The 22,203-nt window shown below is 38.3% G+C and overlaps 1 long non-coding RNA gene across 1 annotated transcript; it reads right to left on the bottom strand.

The window, feature by feature from the left end:
* Positions 1-4,045: 4,045 nt before the first annotated feature.
* On the bottom strand, positions 4,046-10,208 carry LOC137064976 (uncharacterized). Its single transcript, XR_010901585.1, has 4 exons — positions 10,069-10,208; positions 5,474-5,588; positions 4,476-4,702; positions 4,046-4,326 (listed from the first exon to the last, which is right to left on the bottom strand). It is a non-coding gene; the product is annotated as an uncharacterized lncRNA (long non-coding RNA).
* Positions 10,209-22,203: the final 11,995 nt, after the last annotated feature.

Raw genomic sequence — 22,203 nt, 5'->3', positions numbered from 1 at the left:
TACAAACATTTTTTTTTTCTGGGATTTAGCAATCCTGTGAATCACTAAACTAATATTTAGTTGTATGACCACAGTTTTTTAAAACTGCTTGACATCTGTGTGGCATGGAGTCAACCAACTTGTGGCACCTCTCAGCTGTTATTCCACTCCATGATTCTTTAACAACATTCCACAATTCATTCACATTTCTTGGTTTTGCTTCAGAAACAGCATTTTTGATATCACCCCACAAGTTCTCAATTGGATTAAGGTCTGGAGATTGGGCTGGCCACTCCATAACATTAGTTTTGTTGGTTTGGAACCAAGACTTTGCCCGTTTACTAGTGTGTTTTGGGTCATTGTCTTGTTGAAACAACCGTTTCAAGGGCATGTCCTCTTCAGCATAGGGCAACATGACCTCTTCAAGTATTTTAACATATGCAAACTGATCCATGATCCCTGGTATGCGATAAATAGGCCCAACACCATAGTAGGAGAAACATGCCCATATCATGATGCTTGCACCTCCATGCTTCACTGTCTTCACTTTGTACTGTGGCTTGAATTCAGAGTTTGGGGGTCGTCTCACAAACTGCCTGTGGCCCTTGGACCCAAAAAGAACAATTTTACTCTCATCAGTCCACAAAATGTTCCTCCATTTCTCTTTAGGCCAGTTGATGTGTTCTTTGGCAAATTGTAACCTCTTCTGCACATGCCTTTTTTTAACAGAGGGACTTTGCGGGGGATTCTTGAAAATAGATTAGCTTCACACAGACGTCTTCTAACTGTCACAGTACTTACAGATAACTCCAGACTGTCTTTGATCATCCTGGAGGTGATCATTGGCTGAGCCTTTGCCATTCTGGTTATTCTTCTATCCATTTTGATGGTTGTCTTCCGTTTTCTTCCACATCTCTCTGGTTTTGCTCTCCATTTTAAGGCATTGGAGATCATTTTAGCTGAACAGCCTATCATTCTTTGCACCTCTTTATAGGTTTTCCCCTCTCTAATCAACTTTTTAATCAAAGTACGCTGTTCTTCTGAACAATGTCTTGAACGACCCATTTTCCTCAGCTTTCAAATGCATGTTCAACAAGTGTTGGCTTCATCCTTAAATAGGGGCCACCTGATTCACACCTGTTTCTTCACAAAATTGATGACCTCAGTGATTGAATGCCACACTGCTATTTTTTTGAACACACCCCTTTCAACTAATTCAACTAATTGCCCAATTGCACAGCCTTAAGAGCGTGCATATCATGAATGCTGGGTCTCATTTGTTTTCTGAGAATCTACTGAACCTACTGGTAACTTGTTTGCCACGTAGCAATAAAAAAATATACGAAAAACCATGATTATTCTGGTTAGTCACATTGTACTGCTATTATTTTGAACAAGACTGTATATATATATATATATATATATATATATATATATATATATATATATATATATATATATATATATATATATATATAATTTTTTTTTCATATATATATATATATTATAGCTAAGCTACCTGTGTGGCAAAAGTAATATTGCATTAATTTTAATGCTAAAAAATACTTAATATCCTCAGTTATTATTATTACGTATTTATTTTCCTTTTTTCCCCATATATCAGAACCTCCCCATTATATCAAAGGTGATATACAGATATATATATTTTTATTTTATTTATTATTATTATTATTATTATTATTATTACAATGTATTTATTTCTGAACGTATGCATATATATGTATATATGTAATATGTTTGTACTATATGGTATAGTGTTTATGTATTTGTTCTCATTTTCCCCATCTTTATCCCCCTTATCCCCTTCTTCTACATCTCCTTCTCCCAACTACTCAACAAGAGGGTCTAGATGATGTTCTGTGTGGATATGTGTCCATGTCCCTGGGGGGGGAAGCGGCCGCCCTGCGGAGACTTAGCCTTGGAGTCCTTACTCGCTCGACTCTCAGTGAAGTATCCAATCTCACTAACATCCCAATTGTCAAAAATCTGTGAAAAATGTATTGAGCAATGGATCGTGAATGATATCACACCAAACCTAGATCCTAGGCAGTTCGGTAGTCGACACAATCATTCTACAACACATAATTTAGTTAGCCTGATGGACTTTGTGTATAAAACTTGTGATGAACCAGGTTCAGTGTGCACATTAGTTACAACAGATTTTGCAAAAGCTTTTGATTCTGTCGACCACACAGTAGCAATAAAGTGCCTCCTGGATCTAGGAGCGAGACCTAGTCTAGTTCCATGGATCAGTAATTTTATGTCTAATCGCCGTCAAAGAGTGCGTTACCATGGATATTTATCTGATTGGGAGTATCCTTCATGTGGAGTTGCCCAGGGAACCATATTGGGACCCATAATCTTCCTAGCACTGATTAACAGTGCTCTTCAAGATCAAATAAATCACTGGAAATACGTGGATGACATGACTATGGCCCAAAGGTGGACAGTTCAACAGCCCTGTACTCTCCAGCTCACATTAAATAACCTTGGCATTTGGGTTGAGGACCATAAAATGAAACTCAACTCAAAAAAATGTAATGTCTTACATGTCTCCCGTATGAAACACTTGCCAACTTGGCCACAACTTTCTATAGATCAGAATATCCTAAACATCTGTGACTCTGTTAAGATCTTAGGAATAACCATTCAGAGTGACTTAAAATGGGACAGACAAGTGGACCACATGTTGTCCTCAGCTAATAGAAAGCGTTTTGCTTTCCGCCGGCTAAAGAAATTTGGAGTTCATGATCAGGAACTGGTTACCATCTATACTGGGTACGTACGTCCAGTGTTAGAGTATGCAGTCCCAGTTTGGCATAATTCCTTGACCACTGACCAAATTAAAAGGTTGGAAAGAGTGCAGAAAAGAGTTTGTAAAATCATACTGGGACGAAGGTACGAAGGATATTCTGATGCCCTCTCTTTTCTTGGATTGAGTACACTAGCAGAGAGACGAGTCCAATTGAGCCTTGATTTTGCTAGGAAGCTATATAAGTCTAGCTTTAGAGATTGGCTGACACCACTCAGGGAGCAGCTGACTGGACGCCAGATGAGGAACTCTTCATAACTGACAATCCCCAGATGCCGAACGGAACAATTTAAGAGATCCCCTATTCCATATATGTGTAGACTTTTAAATGATTATGGATTTTAAATGGACTTCGCATACCTTTATTAAGTATTTTATTCTCCCTTTTCTTTTAATCTTTTATTTTAACTTGAGTAAATATGCTTTGACAATTCACTGTAACAGCAAAATAATTCAGTGTTCCCCTACGACAAACGTCTTTGGGTACCTGTAATGAAGCTGATAAAGTCAATAAATAAATAAATAAATAAATAAAGTATGCCGGTTTAGATAGTGATCATTGTAACTAATTATTATTATTATTCTTTTTTAGTAATATTGGTATCTTTCTTTTCTGTCTCTCTTTCTCCCCTTCCAAATGGTTCTCTTTCCCTTCCCTTCAATCTAAAAGAAGGGCGGAGGTCAAGTCTTGCATAAGTTCATGTCTTGCATATTGTCAATGTGTCAAGATGAAAAGTTCATGTTAGATGTTATTTTTTTCCATTTAAAATGACATCTAACTACTCCCTAAATACATATCCTAAGTACAAGCTGTTTCTTTTCACTACCTTTTGTGTCAATTTGTCTGTTTTATGTTTTTGTTTTTACTACCTATTATTTAGCAGTTGTCTATTATATAAATAAATATATAAATAAATAAATAAATATATATATATATATATTTTTTTTTTCCTTTGAGTTTGTTTTACCCCACACTGTATGTATTATGTATAACTTACTGTATGTATTATTTCACGAACAATAAAAAAAAAAAAAAATGGGGATAGGTTACTTCTCTCTGATGAGATGAGCACCGAGCCGCTTGTAGAGAAGCAGGGAATCGATAGTTTAAAACAAGAGCACTTTTAATGATCCCTCTGACTGCTTTAAAACACTTCTCAAAGTGACATAAAATACCTGTTCTAAAAGTCACATATTTCTTGTGAAACTGAAGATATTCGTGTACAATCAAGACACTTTGGAGCCAAATCTACTTTAATATGATTGGGGGAAAGCCATTCATTAACATTTATTCTTTTAGCAAACACCTTTATCCAAAGCGATTAACAACTGAGGAATACAGGAAGCCTTTCGTCTTGTTTTTTAAGATGAGGTAAAGCGCCAGAGTGCAGTGGAGAAGGATTTCAGATTGAAGAAATGATTTACATCTTCCTATTTTATCAGTGGAAAGGTGAACCGAAGGTCCCTGCTATTTCATCTTGAAAGTGTTTTTGGGTTTTGAGAGCTTGTTCCGCCTGCACAAAAGAGAAAAGAGCAATATAAGGCCATTAGAAGCTGATGTTCATGTGCAGGGTTATTATATAGTGTTGTGGTAATGTCAGGCCTGCTTCAGGCTCTGTTTGTCATCAGAGTTATATAGAATAGAATAGATTTGAAATGTTACCTGTAGTGATCGTTCAGTCCCGTAGCGAATAAATGTGGCTACGTGCTCACAGTTGTTGGCTAATGGATCATAATTTTTTTTACCCAAAACTGTAGCAATATTTGCTTGCATGTGTTTCTGATCCAATACTGGCAATTGCGAATCCAATTGATTGTTGACTTTGCCACCAGGCTCGAGCAGTCCTGCCTCCACCTTTGCTCTTGATTTATCGAGTGATCCAGGTTCACCTAAAGGAAATATTGAACTGTCAAAGCCAAACTTTCCCCCATTCCTAGAGTGATCAGGTAAAAACCCAAATGGGTAAACGTATGTAAAAATAATAATGTGATATAACTAACAGTTAAAAGTCACCTGACCATGTCTGGATAATGAACAAAATATACCCGAGACAAGCACGTCCTGCACAGTGTACTCTGTACAGTTATCTGGAGACCTGACTGTTTAAGAACGATTACACAACAGGCTATTGTTTAAATGCATTTTAAATCCTTAATAAAACACATTTTCCTGCAATACACATTTCATATTATGTACTCATGTTCAAAATATGTTTCTAGGTAGTTTAATTCTTCATTATGTAGTTTTAGACATTGCAGTGGTTTAGGGCATTTGGTCTTGCCTATGTCAACAGGAATGAGGACGTGTGATGGAGTTAGTGCTTTGAGACAGGAATGTTTAGCTGAAAAAAGAAAATACTGATCACTGTTGCTGTTAAAATAACAAGTTGACATTCGATAATCAACACTAATTTAATATTCGCATTGCATTACGCATACAGACCATGAATACAATTATGCACATGATTCACATGTAGATAAATGAGCTTTTTCTCCCATTCCTGGTGTCAAGTATCGCCTATAACTGTGGTTTTTAATCCATTACGGCATAAAGCAGTAGCTGAAACACAGACGCTAACAGATGTGCAGAATGAGCGTATCCGTGTTAGTATATAAGAAGCACTTTTAGTAAAACAGTGGTTGGTCAGAGATACACTGAACCTGTAAACTGAACAACCGTGTCTTGTCCCTTTTCATTCTTCCCAGTGTACACCGCCCAGTGTGTGTACAAACCACCTTTACGAGTGTATGAAATGAGGTCTCCAAAATTCATGGTCTAGAAGAAAAAACATTTATACAGTTATGAACGAAAATATACAGTTATGAACGAAAATATACAGTTATGAACGAAATCCAATCAACTTGTGCTTCCATGCAGGATAACACGTAATAGCAGGTTTATTCCAAACTGAAAATGAAGTCTTACATTACCTGTAAAAAGAAAATATGATTGACTAAATGTCGAAATAAGATTAATGACCCTTTATGAAAAAAATGTTCGGTAAGATCTTGTCATGCAATTTTAGATGATCCTAAAGTGAAAAGCATTTTCTATGTAAAGCCATTTGAATATAAATCAAAAGAATATTGAGTCATTTATTCGTCACTATTAACTCAACAGATTAAAATGATTTCAAAACAACTTTATTATTGTTTGCAGAATTTGATCATCCCCTGTAAGGCTCCGATCTTCCGTTGGTGGCATGATGACCACATTTTGGGGGCCACGACAGAGACAGTCTGGAGTCATGAAGAAAATTGCTCTTTGTTCAGCGAATAAGGAGATAATTTGCTGTTAGCATTCCTGGCTAGATAAATGGATTTATCTGACATAGTGAGTGTCAAACTGCCCACCTTTTTTTGGAATTAGGAAGGAAGGAAGTGTCGTTCACTCAATTATGTCATTTTTAATGCAAAGATGACATTATGTGAGATGTGTTTGTTATGACAACTTTACATTTTAAAGTTTGTCACTATCACTAACAAAGACATCTCACATAATGTCATCTTTGCATTAAAATGACATAATTGAACGAACGACACTTAATGACAGTTGTTATAAACATACATAAAAACTCCTTCATATTCATGACACGTGTCATCATGTCAGTCTGATGCACAGCCCTTAGTGTGAAGTGTCACCGCTTGTGTTAATGTCTATAGTCTCAGATATACTCCAGCAGTATCAGCAGCAAACACACTAAAGGATTTATTTAGGAATTTGAGATTAAGATTTTACCAGAAAAGCTTTTAGAAGTTAAGGTTAAAAATCTTGTAAAATCTTGCTGTTTGTTTTTTTGTGCTTATTTTTTTATTTTTATTGCATAAATGTAACTCTTGTATATTTGTAATTCAGTTTTTGCCATGAAAATAGCCACAGATACTGACATGACGATAAATAAAACTATTCAGTACTGTGCGTAACGGGCCACGTTGATTTTGAGTAATGACCGTGTCCTACCTACAGTTTACTATAACAGCTGTTCTTTACTATTACTACTGTATAACAGAATCAGAAGTATAACAGTTTCTAATCCCAGAGTTATTAATAGGAGCAAAGATTTTTTTTTTTACTTTAAAAATATTTTTTTAACTTTTGACCTTTTAAAGGTTTCTTAACCCTTAAAGACCTACAACATTTTTGGGGCGCCTGATGTGCCTCTACTTTTCTTTGTTTTTCCCCATTCTAGCAGTTAGCATCAAGTGCTATATATCATTTTAAACAGGAGAACCTCAAGTTTCCATCTAGCTCATTTGATGTCCCAATTTTACATTTATTTATTCTGAGAATGGATTCAATTAATATAATTTCAAGAAAAATGGCAGCAAAAATGTGATGTTTTTACTGTGAACTCGAACAGAACTTCATGAAGTTTGGATTTTTTTCCTTTAGAAAGTTAGATTTAGTTGTTTTACACTTCCAGATTAAATTTTGTCTACATGTAACAATCCCTCAGCAAGTTATAGCCATTTATTATAACATTATTCTAGGCGTTTCTAGGGTTTTTGAGTGAAAACAGGTGTATTTTATTGACTGATAATGTGTCTTAAAAAGTTCAAGTAATAAAGTAAATAGAAAGATTGTTATTTAATAACAACACTGAAACAAACATTTTTCTTCAGATAAATATATTATAATTTGGGCATGAAAAACAAACGCAAACAATACATCAAGTTGTGACAACAAACCGTGAAATAAAATATACTGAGGCTACTTTTACATGCGGGCGGCTATTTTCATAAACGGACATTTCAACCTCTCTGCACATAATCTTCTCAAACACAAATTGAGGAAAATATAATAGTGAAAATGTGTAAAAGACAAACTACATACAAATAGAGAAATATACTGGCTGTGCTCTGAGAGAGCGCTTTGCACGAGTTTATTACTGTCTGGTTTCATGATGCATGCAAATTCACACCCACGTTCATTTTTCAGAGAAACGTGATTCGTGGTTCAAAAGACCAAACACTGTGTTTATTGGTTGAGTTGATGAAAGTTTCAGCGAATCTGGGCACAGGGGGGTGGGATATGGAGCCAGAATGGTGACTTTAAAATTTGGCATCACAAATTAAAATTGTCATTGAAAACAAAAGCAGAACTGAAAAAGGAAACATTGGCATTGAAACATTTGCATTGAAAACAGTTGTATTGGCATTGAAACAAGTATTGGCACTGAAAAAATAAAATTATTAAAATATTTTTATTGAATTGGGATTTATGTGTATTTTTCAATGACAATCTTCAGATTTTTTCTTCATGTCACTCTTTTTCAGTGACAGTTTTTTTTTACAATGTCAGTTTTTTTTCAATGTCACTGATTTTCAGTTTCAACTTTCTGTCACTGTTTTGGCGTGGAGAGGGGCGGGGTCTGAGGGGAGGGGTAAGTAGAGCGTAGTTTGCATATCATTTGCATATAGGTATACTGAAGCCGTCACCAGCTCTGAAGCTGCATGACTAATGTCCAGTTTACCGGGAACTTCCAAGCCGCAAGTCTGTTTTTTTATCTGCCATTTACATGTTTATTCACGTGCAACCTGGCCGGTTTGCTTAACTTTTAACGGCCGTTATGCTGTTTTGCGTATAACGTTTTGCGTTAGCACGTTTATGAGGTCTTGTGCAGCAGCACAACTAAATTAAATACAGATAAAAGCACACTCGCGGCCCTAGGGGTAACGTCTGTCTCCGGTGTGTGTGTGTGTGTGTGGTTGGGGATGTCAGTAGTGTAACTTACACAGCCGCGCTAACCACAGTTAAGTTAGCCAACACGGCTAATGTTAGTAGGCTAATTTACATGTTCCAGTCGACGTCGGAAAAAACAAAACAGCATAACGGCCGTTAAAAGTTAACCAAGCCGGCCAGGTTGCACGAGAAAACATATAAATGGCAGATAAAAAAATATAAAAAAAGACTTAAACTTGCAGCTTGGAAGTTCCCGGTAAACTGGACATTAGTCATGCGGCTTCAGAGCTGGTGACGGCTTCAGTATACCTATATGCAAATGATATGCAAACTACGCTCTACTTACCCCTCCCCTCAGACCCCGCCCCTCTCCACGCCAAAACAATGGTAGAAAGTTGAAACTGAAAATCAGTGACATTGAAAAAAAACTGACATTGTAAAAAAAAACTGTCACTGAAAAAGAGTGACATGAAGAAAAAATCTGAAGATTGTCATTGAAAAATACAAATAAATCCCAATTCAATAAAAATATTTTAATAATTTTATTTTTTCAGTGCCAATACTTGTTTCAATGCCAATACAACTGTTTTCAATGCAAATGTTTCAATGCCAATGTTTCCTTTTTCAGTTCTGCTTTTGTTTTCAATGACAATTTTAATTTGTGATGCCAAATTTTAAAGTCACCATTCTGGCTCCATAGTGGGACTAATAAAAAAAAAAAATCTGTTTGGCTCAGGGGAACAACCCACGTGTGTTTCTTGGACAAATCAATGCTGCATATTTTGATGACGCATCCACGCTGACTATGGAGCCTCTGAATGATCAATCGCGAAACATATTATACCTATGGAAAGCGGAGATTCTCCTCTTTACTGTGCGGTTTACAGCATACAGATTGGATTAGCGGTTAAAAAGTTATTAAACATTTTAGAACGATAGTTATTTTTAGCCGCGGGCGGCTGTCTCGGTCTTTAAGGGTAAACTGCATCACAGCATTAGCTGCCATATCAATACAGAAACATCCGTACTGAAACGCGTATCAGAAAGGAATGTGTCAATATATTGCTGCATTGATATTTTGAGCACAGCCCGATTAAAAGCCTTGTTCATGAGCCCCTTTTATACTTTGAGCACCTGCCCCTCCAACGGTCTCTGCACGGCCCTGCGCGACACACACACACACACACACACACACACACACACACACACACACACACTGACAAACTGAACTCCGTGCAACACACTTCAGCCTGTGAGAACTCTTAAAGCTTAAAATCCAACCTTTTTATTATTAATGCTTTTCTTACATTTTTCGTCACCATCATCACCTTTCTACCCCCTTTTATTTAAACAGCCGGTGGGTTTGTGGAGGGGGTGAACAGCCACACCCAATAGCTTCCTGTACATGTGGACACAAACAGTCCGGAAAAACGGAAGGTCATAAGGGGACAGAAATAAAGTAATAAAACAATAAAAGCAATAAACCCGCTGTCATAAAGGGTCATAAATCTAATTTCGACATTTAGTCCATCATATTTTCTTCTCCTGTATAGTGTAGGAAAACATGACATACCTCAGTTTGGAGTTTGAACCCTGAAGACTAGTGAAAGAGATAAATACACCACAGGAGAACTTCTCCAATGGTCTGGAGTGAAGTCCCGCTGCTCTTATACATATCAATATACATATTCATGAGGTTATGAGGAAGTGCCATCCCCTTTCCTCAGAATCGCGACATAATAGGCTGTGGTTATTATAATGAGCTGCTGCTTTGCTTCCATTGGTCATATTTTCTTGGCTGTGGTTCAGCCCTTACAAAAAATTACTGCAGTTTTTTTAAAGTAATACTGCAGATTTTTTAAAGTAATACTGCAGTTTTTTTAAAGTAATACTGCAGTTTTTTTAAAGTAATACTGCAGTTTTTTTAAAGTAATACTGCAGATTTTTTAAAGTAATACTGCAGTTTTTGTTACATGTAGAAAAATGCAGTTTTTTGGACACGAAAAAACTGCACTATTGCAGTATACTGCAGTATTACTGCAATACATATGAAGTATTACTACAATAATACTGCAGTATTACTTCAATGTACTGCAGTTATACTACATAGTACTGCAGTTTTACTTCAATATACTGCAGTTATTTTTTGTAAGGGAGTTGTCAAGTCTCCTTCCTTCCTTTAGTGCTCTTACAGTACAGACTGCTTTACAGTCAAATGAGGAAAGTCAAAGGTGTTGATGTTGTTTTGGCTTTACAGAAACGATATGACCAAACATTTAACTGTACCAATCTTTTTCCTTTGTTTCTTTTTCTTTATTTTTGATCCTAAAATGTTGCATACAGGACAAGCGAGCTGCTCTGTGTAAAAACCCATGGGCTTCGTCACATAAACCCAGTGACTGTACATGTCAGACTGCCCCACTTGGCTAAGATCTTCTGATTAATATTTCATCATTTAGTAATAGGCCTATTATTAGCTGCCAGGGACTACAGTCATCTGGTGTTGTGGGCAAGGCTTTCCTCCCAGCCCTGGAGCTCCACAATCACTCCCTCAGGAGTGGTCCTGGCTCTGAGGCAATAAAACAATCATCCTTACCCTCAGTACAGGCTCATCTCTAGTGTCCGGTCTCCATGGTCAGCACTGGGGTCACTCGCTGGTGGTGGTCGGCTGGTCTCTGGCGGTAAAAGTGGGGCTGGAAACAACGTCATCCTCTGTGAGTACACATCTACAACGGGGAGTAGATGTGTACCAGCACCCACTCCACAAATGCTGCAGAATCCTCCTTAGGACCAGTGTTGCCAAGTCGGGGTTTTCCCGCGGAATTGGGCAACTGTAACACAGGTGCCGCTGGCTGTTTTTCATGTCCGCGGGTTGAAGTGACCCCAATTATGTTATATTTAACCCTGGAAATGCTCATTTTAGCAGGAAACCCTGCTAAAAACATATTTTACCCCCCAAATGCATTTTTTAACCAGGGAGGATCGGAAGGAAAGGATGATAGCATGAAGTGTGGGCTTAAGCTGCACTGGACATGGGCGGGGTAGCATTAAGAGTAACAGGGATATATATTTACAATTGATGGAAACAAATATTGTCATATTTTTAAACACCGCCACACACCACTAGATATGCCCATGTTTTACATCTGAGCCCCTGCTCCTGAGGAAGTCCCTTTATCAGCCCATTGACTGATTCCCTGATCACTGCCCTGACTGCTGAACTAGGGAGCGGATTGAGACACACACCCAATACATTCCTGCGTTTTGATGTGATTATTAACTTTCCAAGGAACATGGCATTCATCTGTCAACATACAATGCCCTCGGTATCTTGTTTTCAGGAAATGGTGGTTGTTTTTGTCCAAGAACTGTGGTGTGACTGGTAGTTCCTCATTCCTCAAAAACAGACAGACATTTGACCATAGATTACGCCTCAAGTCTTTGTAAAATGATTGTTCTGTCACGTTCTCCACACCCTTTAAAATATGAGGTGTTAAAATAAAATGGTGTTTAAGCTCAAGCTAGAGAGAATCATTGTAGAATTCCTAACAGGCAGGCCTACATGTAATTACTAAATAATAACTAAATATAATAACAAAAATTGTAACCAAGAAATTCAGATAACATTTAGAATTGGTTCAATAGCTGCGAAAGAACTGTCACATACCCACAAACCAAAATATAATCAAATATAATATTAAGTGGGCAAGCTGACCCATTTTATTCCTGCAAATAATTCTACAGATCAGTTTAGCGGCATCAGTACTGGTATAGGTGTCGGCAATATTGGCCTTGAAAATGTTGGATATAATATTTAAAAAGTCTTATCCCCCATAGTCTCAAGCTCAAGACTCAAGGTTTCAGAGTAGAGTTGGCAACGAGTATTGCACATTTATGACAAGGGATTGCTTATGATCTACTGAGGACTATTTATGACAAAGTTTATTAATTGGTGTTTTAGTTAATTTAGGTGTTTAAAATGAATGATTATTTTTTTAAATTAATTTAAGTGTACATATTTGTTCTCCATGGAAGTTGAAAGAAGAAAACACACACACACACACATTTTTTGTTTGTTTTCAGTGTAAGGGGATTTTCTATCCCCTTACACTGCCCCCCCCCCCCCCACACACACACACACACACCCTAACCCTACCCCCTAAACCTCACACTAAAACTTTTTAAATTTTAGACCCCAGTTATTCTGTTTTTTAAGCCGTTCGGTTGACAAGCGTCCTCATTAAGCATGTTTACGTTATAAGGCCCATTTTCATTAAACATGTGAGCTCATAAACCACATGCATGTACCTGTTATTGTTTTGATCTTCAAACATTTTTGGCTCTAAATATTAAACAATATTATTGATCTGACTGCACTGACCCTATTGGATGAGAACTGAACTGAGCTGGGTGATGACATCACTGTTTGAACACTAGGGCTTTAAATGTTTCATCACACATCAAGACACATTTACACACTGATCACTGATTATACATCCAGCAATTATTTATGGGGTGGCAAGAGGTCTTGGCAGGGTGGCAGGGGTAGACGGCACATGGAAATCCCTATATGTGAATTGCTTTAACAAAACAAACACGAACCACTTTTAACACAGCTGGCCGTGTTATTAAAGGTTAAAAATAACTCAAATGACATATAATGCGTTTTTTATTATAATAACTTTATTTAATGATATAAATGAAAATATAATAAATATGTAATATGGTACACTACATATATTTAGCAAAATACTCTCTATAGCTCTTCCTTTTCTGTAACATTTTATTTTAAGGGTCCAGAATAATGCATTAGTTAAGCACAAACACACTAGTAAGCAATGATTAACTTTACATTTTAAGGGTCCAAAATGATGCATTAGTTAAACTAGTACTTAATGATTTGCTTGTTCACAATTTTGCACTAGTTAAGCAGGAACACAATAGTAATTAATGATTAACTTATCATAATTGTCACGGTTCATGGGCGGATTTTAGCCGTGTCTCATTTCAGAAGGCTGCGTCCTCCGGAGGTCGCATTCGAAGGATACGTCATAAGGGCGTCTCATTTAAAAAAAATGGAAAGGACTCTCCAAACGCGACCTTCGAATGCGTCCTTCTTTCACAGGAATTCGGAGTGTGCATGAGGAGTATCCTTCACGGCTGGAGATAACCCACAATTCTTTGCGTCTCCGTTAACAACCATCATATTTTTTTAATATTATATGAAAAAACGGCACCAGCGCAAGATATTCATGCGAGCGTGGGTGTGGTGTTTAAAATAAGTAGTTAAAGCTTTTTTTGTTGTTTTTTTTAAGCTCTATTACCTCAAACAGATAGTTGTGGTAAACAGGATTGTGCTCTTCGGTCATTTCTGACCGAAAAAATTTCTGTTTTAAAATTTTAAAAATCCCAGCTTCATCAGAATGATATGAAACTTGGTGACTTTTTTAGCATTAGGTATGTAAACACACAAAAAAAATGGGGTCATGATTCGAGCATGCTAATTGTTCATTAAAAAAAAGTAACGTTCATTGTCTTCGGTCATAAATGACCGACCATAGGAAATGAATGGGAAATCGGCAAAAATACAAAAATTCTCTGAATATTTGTGTGTACAATCTACAAATCGGCCACAATGCTGAAAAAAAGTACACAGCAGTAAAGGGGTGACACTCTAAAACATCAAGAGTGTGATACTGACACATCCACTCACACACACGCACACACACGCACACTTATACACACACACACCTATGAAAAATTTAATCTATGAACCACATTTAGAATTTTTAAAAATCACAGCTTCATCTGAAAATTATAAAACTTAGTTACTTTTCTAGCATTAGGTATGTAAACACACACACAAAAATCAGGGCATTATTCGGGCATGCTAAGTGGTCATAAAAAAATTACTTCCACTTGTGCTCTTCGGTCAAAAATGACCCCCATAGGAAATGAATGGGAAATCTGCCAAAACACAAATATTTGCAGGATATTTGTGTGTACAATCTACAAATCGGCCACAATGCTGAAAAAAAGTACACAGCAGTATAGGGATGACACTCTAAAACATCAGGAGTGTGATACTGACACATACACTCACATACACGCACACACGCACACTTATACACACACACGCCCATGAAAAACTGAACCTATGAACCACATTTTGAATTATTAAAAATCACATCTTCGTCAGAATGACATGAAACTTGGTGACTTTTCTAACATTAGGTATGTAAACACACACAAAAAAAAATTGAGGGCATGATTCGAGCATGCTAAGTGGTAGTAAAAAAAATACTCCCACTTGCCATAGGAAATGAATGGGAAATCTGCAAAAACACAAATTCACAGAAAAAAAAATCACCATTTCTAAAAAAAAGTAATAATATAAAAATAGTATTTGATTATTTTTATATATTTATTCAAATCCAGCTAAAAAAAATTATTAAATGTGTTGAAAAGTGAACTTGGGAATTCAAAAGCCCCTCCATAGAGACCTCTAGTGGATTACACCCATGGTTGCATAATTTCTTAAATAATTCCAAAAGAGGGCGCTAATCTGCCTTCAGTTATTATTTTTTTTGAAGGCCTAGTCTCTATTTTAACCTAAAATACTGCAATTAAATTTTTTTTTAAATAAAATGTTTTTTAAAAATTTTTTTTTATAATTTTAAATGGCAAAAATAGACAATAATTATTGCATAAATATTAAAAAATACCATCAAATCATCTCAAAATACAAAATTAAAAAGAAAAAATATTATTGAAGAAAAATAAATTGCATTGGTTTTACTGGGGTGGAGGAAGTTTAATTTTTAGGTGTCCGGTCACTTATGACCGGGAAGACAACCAATGTAACCCGTAAACGAGGAGCACCAGAGGGTTAAACGTTTAGAACAGTACATTGCTGTCAAGACAAGAAACATTTCATAGTCATTTTCAAGTTATAAATAATTTTCATTCATAAAACTGCCGTGAGAGCGCAACGAGGCTGAACTTGTTAGCATAACGTGATACTTCCTGCCTGTGTGTCCTACGAAGGGCGTCCTACGATACTGCATCCTACACAGGACGTGTCCTCCGGAGGACGCAGCCTTCGAAATTTAACGAAATGAGACACAGCTTTTGTATATGTGCGTTTGGTTGCATTTGGAGGCGTGGTCACTGACTGATCACTGCAATCATTCACCAGCTGCACGTCATCTCACCTGCCTATGTAATTGCCTCACCTGCAGTCTGTGTTTCCCGGTGTCCTGTGTCAGTGTGGATTCTTCCGTCCTGGATTTCCCGTTGCCTGCTCTGTGCCCATTGCGTCCCTGTGTCATGTTGCTGCACCATCTCCTAGAGCTTCCTGCATCTACCTGCCACGAACCACCAGAGACTGAGCTTCTGCTGTTATTTACTGTCTTATCTTTATCAGTAATAAAGAGACTTTTGCATTCGCTATTGGATCCGCATCTGTCTTCATTCTCATTCCGGCGTGACATAACGATCAACTAACATGGATCCAGCGAAAGCATCAGTTACAAGAATACCTTTCCAGTACCCACAAGCGTATGGATCAACAGGATGAACAGGTACAAGCTACGACACGAGCCATTGTTTCAATGTAGCATGTCATCCAGGGGTCAGTCGAACCAATTTTATGGTCAAACAATGATTCTGGTGGCCAGGTATGGCTCGGGATTTTGTTTTGGCTTGTTCGGTTTGTGCCACTGGTAAAGCTTCCAATCGTCCCCCAGATGGGTTACTCCAACTGCTGTCTGTCCCTTCGAGACCCTGGTCTCACATCGCACCAGATTTTGTTACCGCCCTCCCAGGGCAATACTGTCGTTTTGACAGTTGTAGAACGGTTACCCTCTGCTAAGGAGACAGTGGTGACTGTCGTAGACCACGTCTTTTGTTTACATGGCCTTCCGATAGACGTGGTGTCTGACAGGGGGCCCCAATTTGTGTCCAAATTTTGGCGAGTTTTGTAAATTACTGGGGGCGGCGGTCAGTTTGTCCTCTGGTTTCCATCCCCAGAGCAATGGGCAAACCGAGCTAGCCAACCAAGACCTTGAGAGAACGTTATGTTGTGTGGTGTCCAACAATCCTTCCTCCTGGAGCCAACAGATCTCATGGGTTGAGTACGCTCATAACTCGTTGCCGGTGTCGTCTACGGGCCTCACTCCGTTTGAAGGTAGTATAGGTTACCAGCCACCAAATTTTCCTAGTCTGGAATCTGAGGTCGCAGTCCCCTCCGCTCACGCCTTTGTCCAGAGGTGTCATCGCACATGGACAAGAGCCCGTGAGACTCTGCTCCAGGTGGGAGCGCACACCAAGGCCCAAGCCGATCGCCACCGGTCTAAGCCTCCCGTCTACGTCGTAGGTCAAAAAGTGTGGCTTTCATCTAAGAATATTCCTTTGCGTTCCGTTTCCAATAAACTTGCTCCTAAATTCATTGGCCCGTTCCCTGTCACCAAAATCCTTAGTCCGGTGGCAGTCCGCCTAAAACTACCTCCCGCGTACGGGAGAATTCACCCCGTGTTCCATGTTTCTAAATTAAAACCGGTATTTCATGCCAAGATTAATCCGACTGACTTTTAGAAAACTACCGACCGGTATCCCTTCTGCCTTTCATTGCAAAGACCCTTGAGCGAGTTGTGTTCAATCAACTCTCTATGTTTCTTGAACAGGACAACCTCCTAGACAACAACCAATCCGGCTTCAAAAGCGGCCATTCGACTGAGACTACCTTGCTCTCTGTAACTGAGGCACTGAGACTGGCAAAAGCAGCTTCCAAATCCTCAGTGCTCATTCTTCTGGATCTGTCTGCTGCTTTTGACACAGTTAACCACCAGATCCTCCTGTCAACACTTAAGAAGACGGGGATCTCAGGATCTGCTCTCCAGTGGTTCAGGTCTTACCTCTCTGGTAGGTCCTACAGGGTGTCATGGAGAGGTGAAGTGTCTAAGTCACATCATCTAGCTACTGGGGTTCCCCAGGGCTCAGTGCGTGGACCACTTCTCTTCTCCATCTCTCTTAGATTCAACATTGACCTTAACCTCACTAAGGATATTGTAAGCCCTCCGCTTTGCCTGAAGTTTAAGTATACTATCTGAATAAATGTTGTTTGCAGACATAGTTAGATAATTAGATAACAGATTGATTAGATATTCTATTATATATTAAAACAATATACTGAATGGAGCAGATTACCTTGGACTGGCTGGGTTAACGGCTGAAGTGACGGTTAGAAGATAACGGAAGATAATGGTAATTCTAAATCTCTTGAATGATCTCGCGCCTCAGCTCTTCTGATGTGACAGCGCGCGCGGCCAGGGCGCTCTGCTATGCGCCCTGTCACACGCACTAGCACAGCAGTCATACTACATCACTCACGGCTTTGGTGGAACAAAAATGTGCTTTGGCGACCGCCAAAAAAAAACAAAAAAAAAAAAAAAAAACACACAATACAGGAAAATATGCGGTTTAGCATAAACTTTAATAATACATAAAGTACTTTTTTTTTTTAAGGAGATATTGAACCTGTTAACTCATGTTACCCACTTATACTATATTTAGTTTAACACAAAATGTGAATATAGAGGTAACGTTATCCATTTTTACTGTTTTTATTTTATGTAACCATCTTTTGTCATGCGATGGCCTGTAATTTTTTTGTAATCTTTAATAAATACATTGTTCTGATTTGACACATTTAATGCATTGTATTGCTTGGAAACACCGTCATAAAAAGGAGCCAGACACTCTTTTCCCCATGTTTACTGGGAAGAATGGTAAAACATGAAATGCTGCATGCATATATTTGAGGGAAGTGGTGGGCCATTGCAGCTGACCATAGCAACGTTGGCCCAGCGTTGTATTTCTGTCAGATAGGTTGGCCCAACATCTGTTTGCTACCTGGGTATTGTTCAACATTCACTGCTCGTTACACAACACACTACATTAATTTATCTGGATAAGCTCAGTATCATCAGAAAGATTAAAGACTCCAGCTACGATATTTGAACACTGTTTATGACAAAACTGGGTTGCAGACTGAGCAAGTGAGTTTTGGTATATTGGTGCAGAGCCAGTGGTTGTTTTGTAGGCGATAACTAGTGCCTTGAATTTGATGCGAGCAGCCATTGGCAACCAGTGCAGTCTGATGAAGAGAGGTGTAACATGCGCTCTCTTCGGCTCATTAAAGACCACTCTCGCCGCTGCATTCTGGATCAGCTGCAAGGGTTTGATACTCTTTTAGGTACTCCAACTAATTATGAGGTCCAGCAGATTGCTGGTGGCACCATGCATTATTTTGGAGTTTAAAAAAGGCATTAGGCATGTGTTAAACCAGATAGACCCTCTCCCAAAGGCCATTCATTTACAAGTGAATATTGATGGACTACCTTTGTTCCAAAGCAGCAAACAGCAGTTCTGGCCCATTCTAGGCTTGGTAGAGGAAGATAAAACAAAGCAACCATTTGTCATCGCTTTATCTCTTAGATCTGAAAAACCAGAGAATGACAATCTGTTCCTAGAATCATTTGTGAACGAATATGGAAAGCTTAAATTAGAGGGTGTGGATATAATTGGCAAATATGTAGATATTAAAATTTCTAATTTTGTTTGCGATGCAAGTGCGAGGGCTTTCGTAAAAAACATTAAAGCCCACAATGCATACCACGGCTGTGAAAAATGCACACAGGAGAGAACATGGGCGGAAAATCGCATGACTTTTCCGAAGTCGATTCACCTTTATGGACAGATACGTCTTTTATAAATAAAGACGATGAGTTTCACCATAAAGGGACCAGTGTGTTGACAAGGGTTGGAATTGCTATGGTCTCCCAATTTCCATTAGATGTTATGCACCTGGTTTTTCTTGGGGTTGTGAGAAAGTAGAGAGGGTTTTGGATGAGGGGACCACTTCCAACTCGTTTAGGTGCTCATCAGATTTCTGCAGTGCTTATGTCCTTTGCCACGAGACTCCCCATAGAGTTTGCACGGAAAAGGAGATCCCTTGTTGAGATGGATAGGTGGAAAGCAACAGAATTCAGAACTTTTCTCCTGTACACTGGTCCAGTAGCACTGAAAGACCATCTGCCGAATGTTCTAGACCACAATTTGATGCTTCTGCATGTAGCCATTCGAATATTATGCTGCCCCTCACTGTGTCTCCAGTACTGGGATTTTGCTGAAAAGTTACTGATCAGATTTGTCGAGCATTTTCAATCTATTTATGGTAATTACGTTGTGTATAACATACACGGGCTGACACATCTTGCTAATGATGTAAGGCAGTTTGGTGTGCTGCATAATTTCGCAGCTTTGCCATTTGAGAACTTTCTCTACACATTAAAAAAATTGATAAGGACCCCTACCCAGCCCCTTCAACAGATCATCAGGAGACTGTCAGAAAAAGCAAGTGTCAGAACTAAAATAAGGGTGTGCAAGGATGGTTTTTACCAGGAACATAGGAATGGGCTTTTTCCATACAATGTGACATCTCAGCAGTTTACACTGTATAAAAAATATGTAAATGGTGGAACTTTAATTAGTTTATCAGAGGGAGACAACTACATTCTGTTCAATGGAGATATTTATATAAGTGGCCCGGTGAAATGAGAGTTACTGAGGACACCAGACACAGAATAAATATTAACAGGGGTTTTTTATTCCCAGACTACACTTAAAGCAGTGCAGCGTTAACTATGCTGAATATTGGTATTGGAGTAGAAGAGATAAAGATGGTATACAATATCTGGAAACAATAAAGCTTGGTTTTGCACAATCAAATGTGTCTCTCTCTTTTTTTGTTCTCAACTACAACACTAGCTGACATAGACAATGATAGCAGCCTCACATTCTGGAAAACAAATACACACAGTTACAGCATTTGTAAGCACAGTCAACAAAAGCTGCTCACATTAATTGAAAAATACATAGAAATACAACTGGAAAAAAATCACATTCAGTACAATCAATGTCTTTCACAAGGTACTACACAATTCAACATTGGCAATATGTAATAAACACGTGTTAACTGCACAATTGAAATGAAACAATTCCAACTTACTGTTCATCATCACTTTACAGCATTAACACGGTTTCACAGCAAATGATGACCTCAATTTCCCTTCTGTAGACAGTAAAAGGAATAATGCACAACCATCTCAACATTTGTAACAAATGGCATCCAAATATCACTGTACTTGAACTTGTTTCAATAAAACACAAGTAAATGAGTCAAAACACTTGAAGTCAAATAAAAGTGATTTAAACTAGGGGTGGGCGATATCTCGATATTTAAAAAAATAGAGATTTTTTAAACTCGAATTTAAACAGCACAGACATTTGAAGTTGATTAACTCACCGGCTGCTTCCAAAGCAGGACCGAACCTTTATCGCTGGGACCACTCCGTCAGAAACACACTTCTTTGGTATGATTTGGTGAAGTCCTGTGACAGCAGTGACCGTGGAGATCCACTTTGAGACGCGACTGAAGCGATGCCTTGAAGCTTCCCGTCATTTCTGCGTTCAAATCGGTTCAGATGCAGCGCTGCCTTCCCAGAATGCTGTGCTGAAGCGTTGAAGTCGCTCGACGTCACCCATAGGAATAAAGTGGAGCGCGGCGCGCCATAAGTGTTCACGGACGACTGGATCTGCAGCTGAGAGACTGTTTACAAAAAAAAACTCGCCGAAACTTGTGAGAAACCGGAAGGAGTATTTTTAACACAGAAATACTCCATCAAACGTCCAACATTAGTTTTTGAAACTTTGTCTATGTTTAGGATGGGAATCCAAGTCTTTAACAGCAGGGCCGTGCACAGGGGGGTGGCCCGGTGGCTAGAGCCACTGCCCCTTTGCCCTCATCAGCTAAGGTGCCCCTCTTGCCCCCTTCCCTCCCTCACCCTCAGAGGATTCCCATAAAAGCGTATTAAAAGCGCTCTGTTCCGCTAAAAATCCACTAATTCCGCTAATCCGTTCCGTGTTTTCCCGCTCCCTCCGCAGCATCGCTCACAATCTGCAGCGGGGTCCGCTCTCTGTGGAGATGACAGTTCCAGAATGTCGTCCCATTAACGGGTAAATCACAAACTACAGTCTACATTACAGACAGTGGTTGATCCGCGGAATTATACGTTTGTTTCTTTCAACAGTTCAAACATAGATTAAAAGCTCCAGCATGCCAGCGGGTAAATCGTCATATACTGTATACTGAATAGCTGACAGTTTGTCACTAGGCTATTTAACTCCTGTAAAATAGATTTCCGATTATAATACATTTTTGTGAGTTAACACTTGAATCTATAACATATGTCATATTTATGATATTTTATTTAGACCATATTAATTGTATACACAATTTTTAAAGAAAAAGGTAATAAAGGCTATTATAGATATGAGTTGTATCAGGGTAGCCTACAATAGGGCTAAAGCACACCCTAAGAAAAATGTGGTCATTTTTCAAAAAAGTTCATACTTGTGCAAAAAATATCTAGCAACGTTTGCATTATTTTCTGTTTATTTTGATGAATAAAATAACGTTCTGTTATTAAAAAACTGTTGCGTATGATTTACATAAATCATAAACAAGACCTTTGTCTCAAAATATATTCAATAAATGATTATTATTTGCTACTTAAATCTCCAATAAAAAATAAAAATAGACAAGAGATCAAATTAGCCCAGAATCAACTTTTTGGAAGAATAATTA

The sequence above is a fragment of the Pseudorasbora parva genome, chromosome 25 (genome assembly GCF_024679245.1).
Source record: "Pseudorasbora parva isolate DD20220531a chromosome 25, ASM2467924v1, whole genome shotgun sequence".
NCBI classification, from domain to species: domain Eukaryota; kingdom Metazoa; phylum Chordata; class Actinopteri; order Cypriniformes; family Gobionidae; genus Pseudorasbora; species Pseudorasbora parva.
The sequence above is the reverse complement of the archived record's forward strand: the minus strand, read 5'-3'. Positions and strand labels throughout refer to the sequence as shown.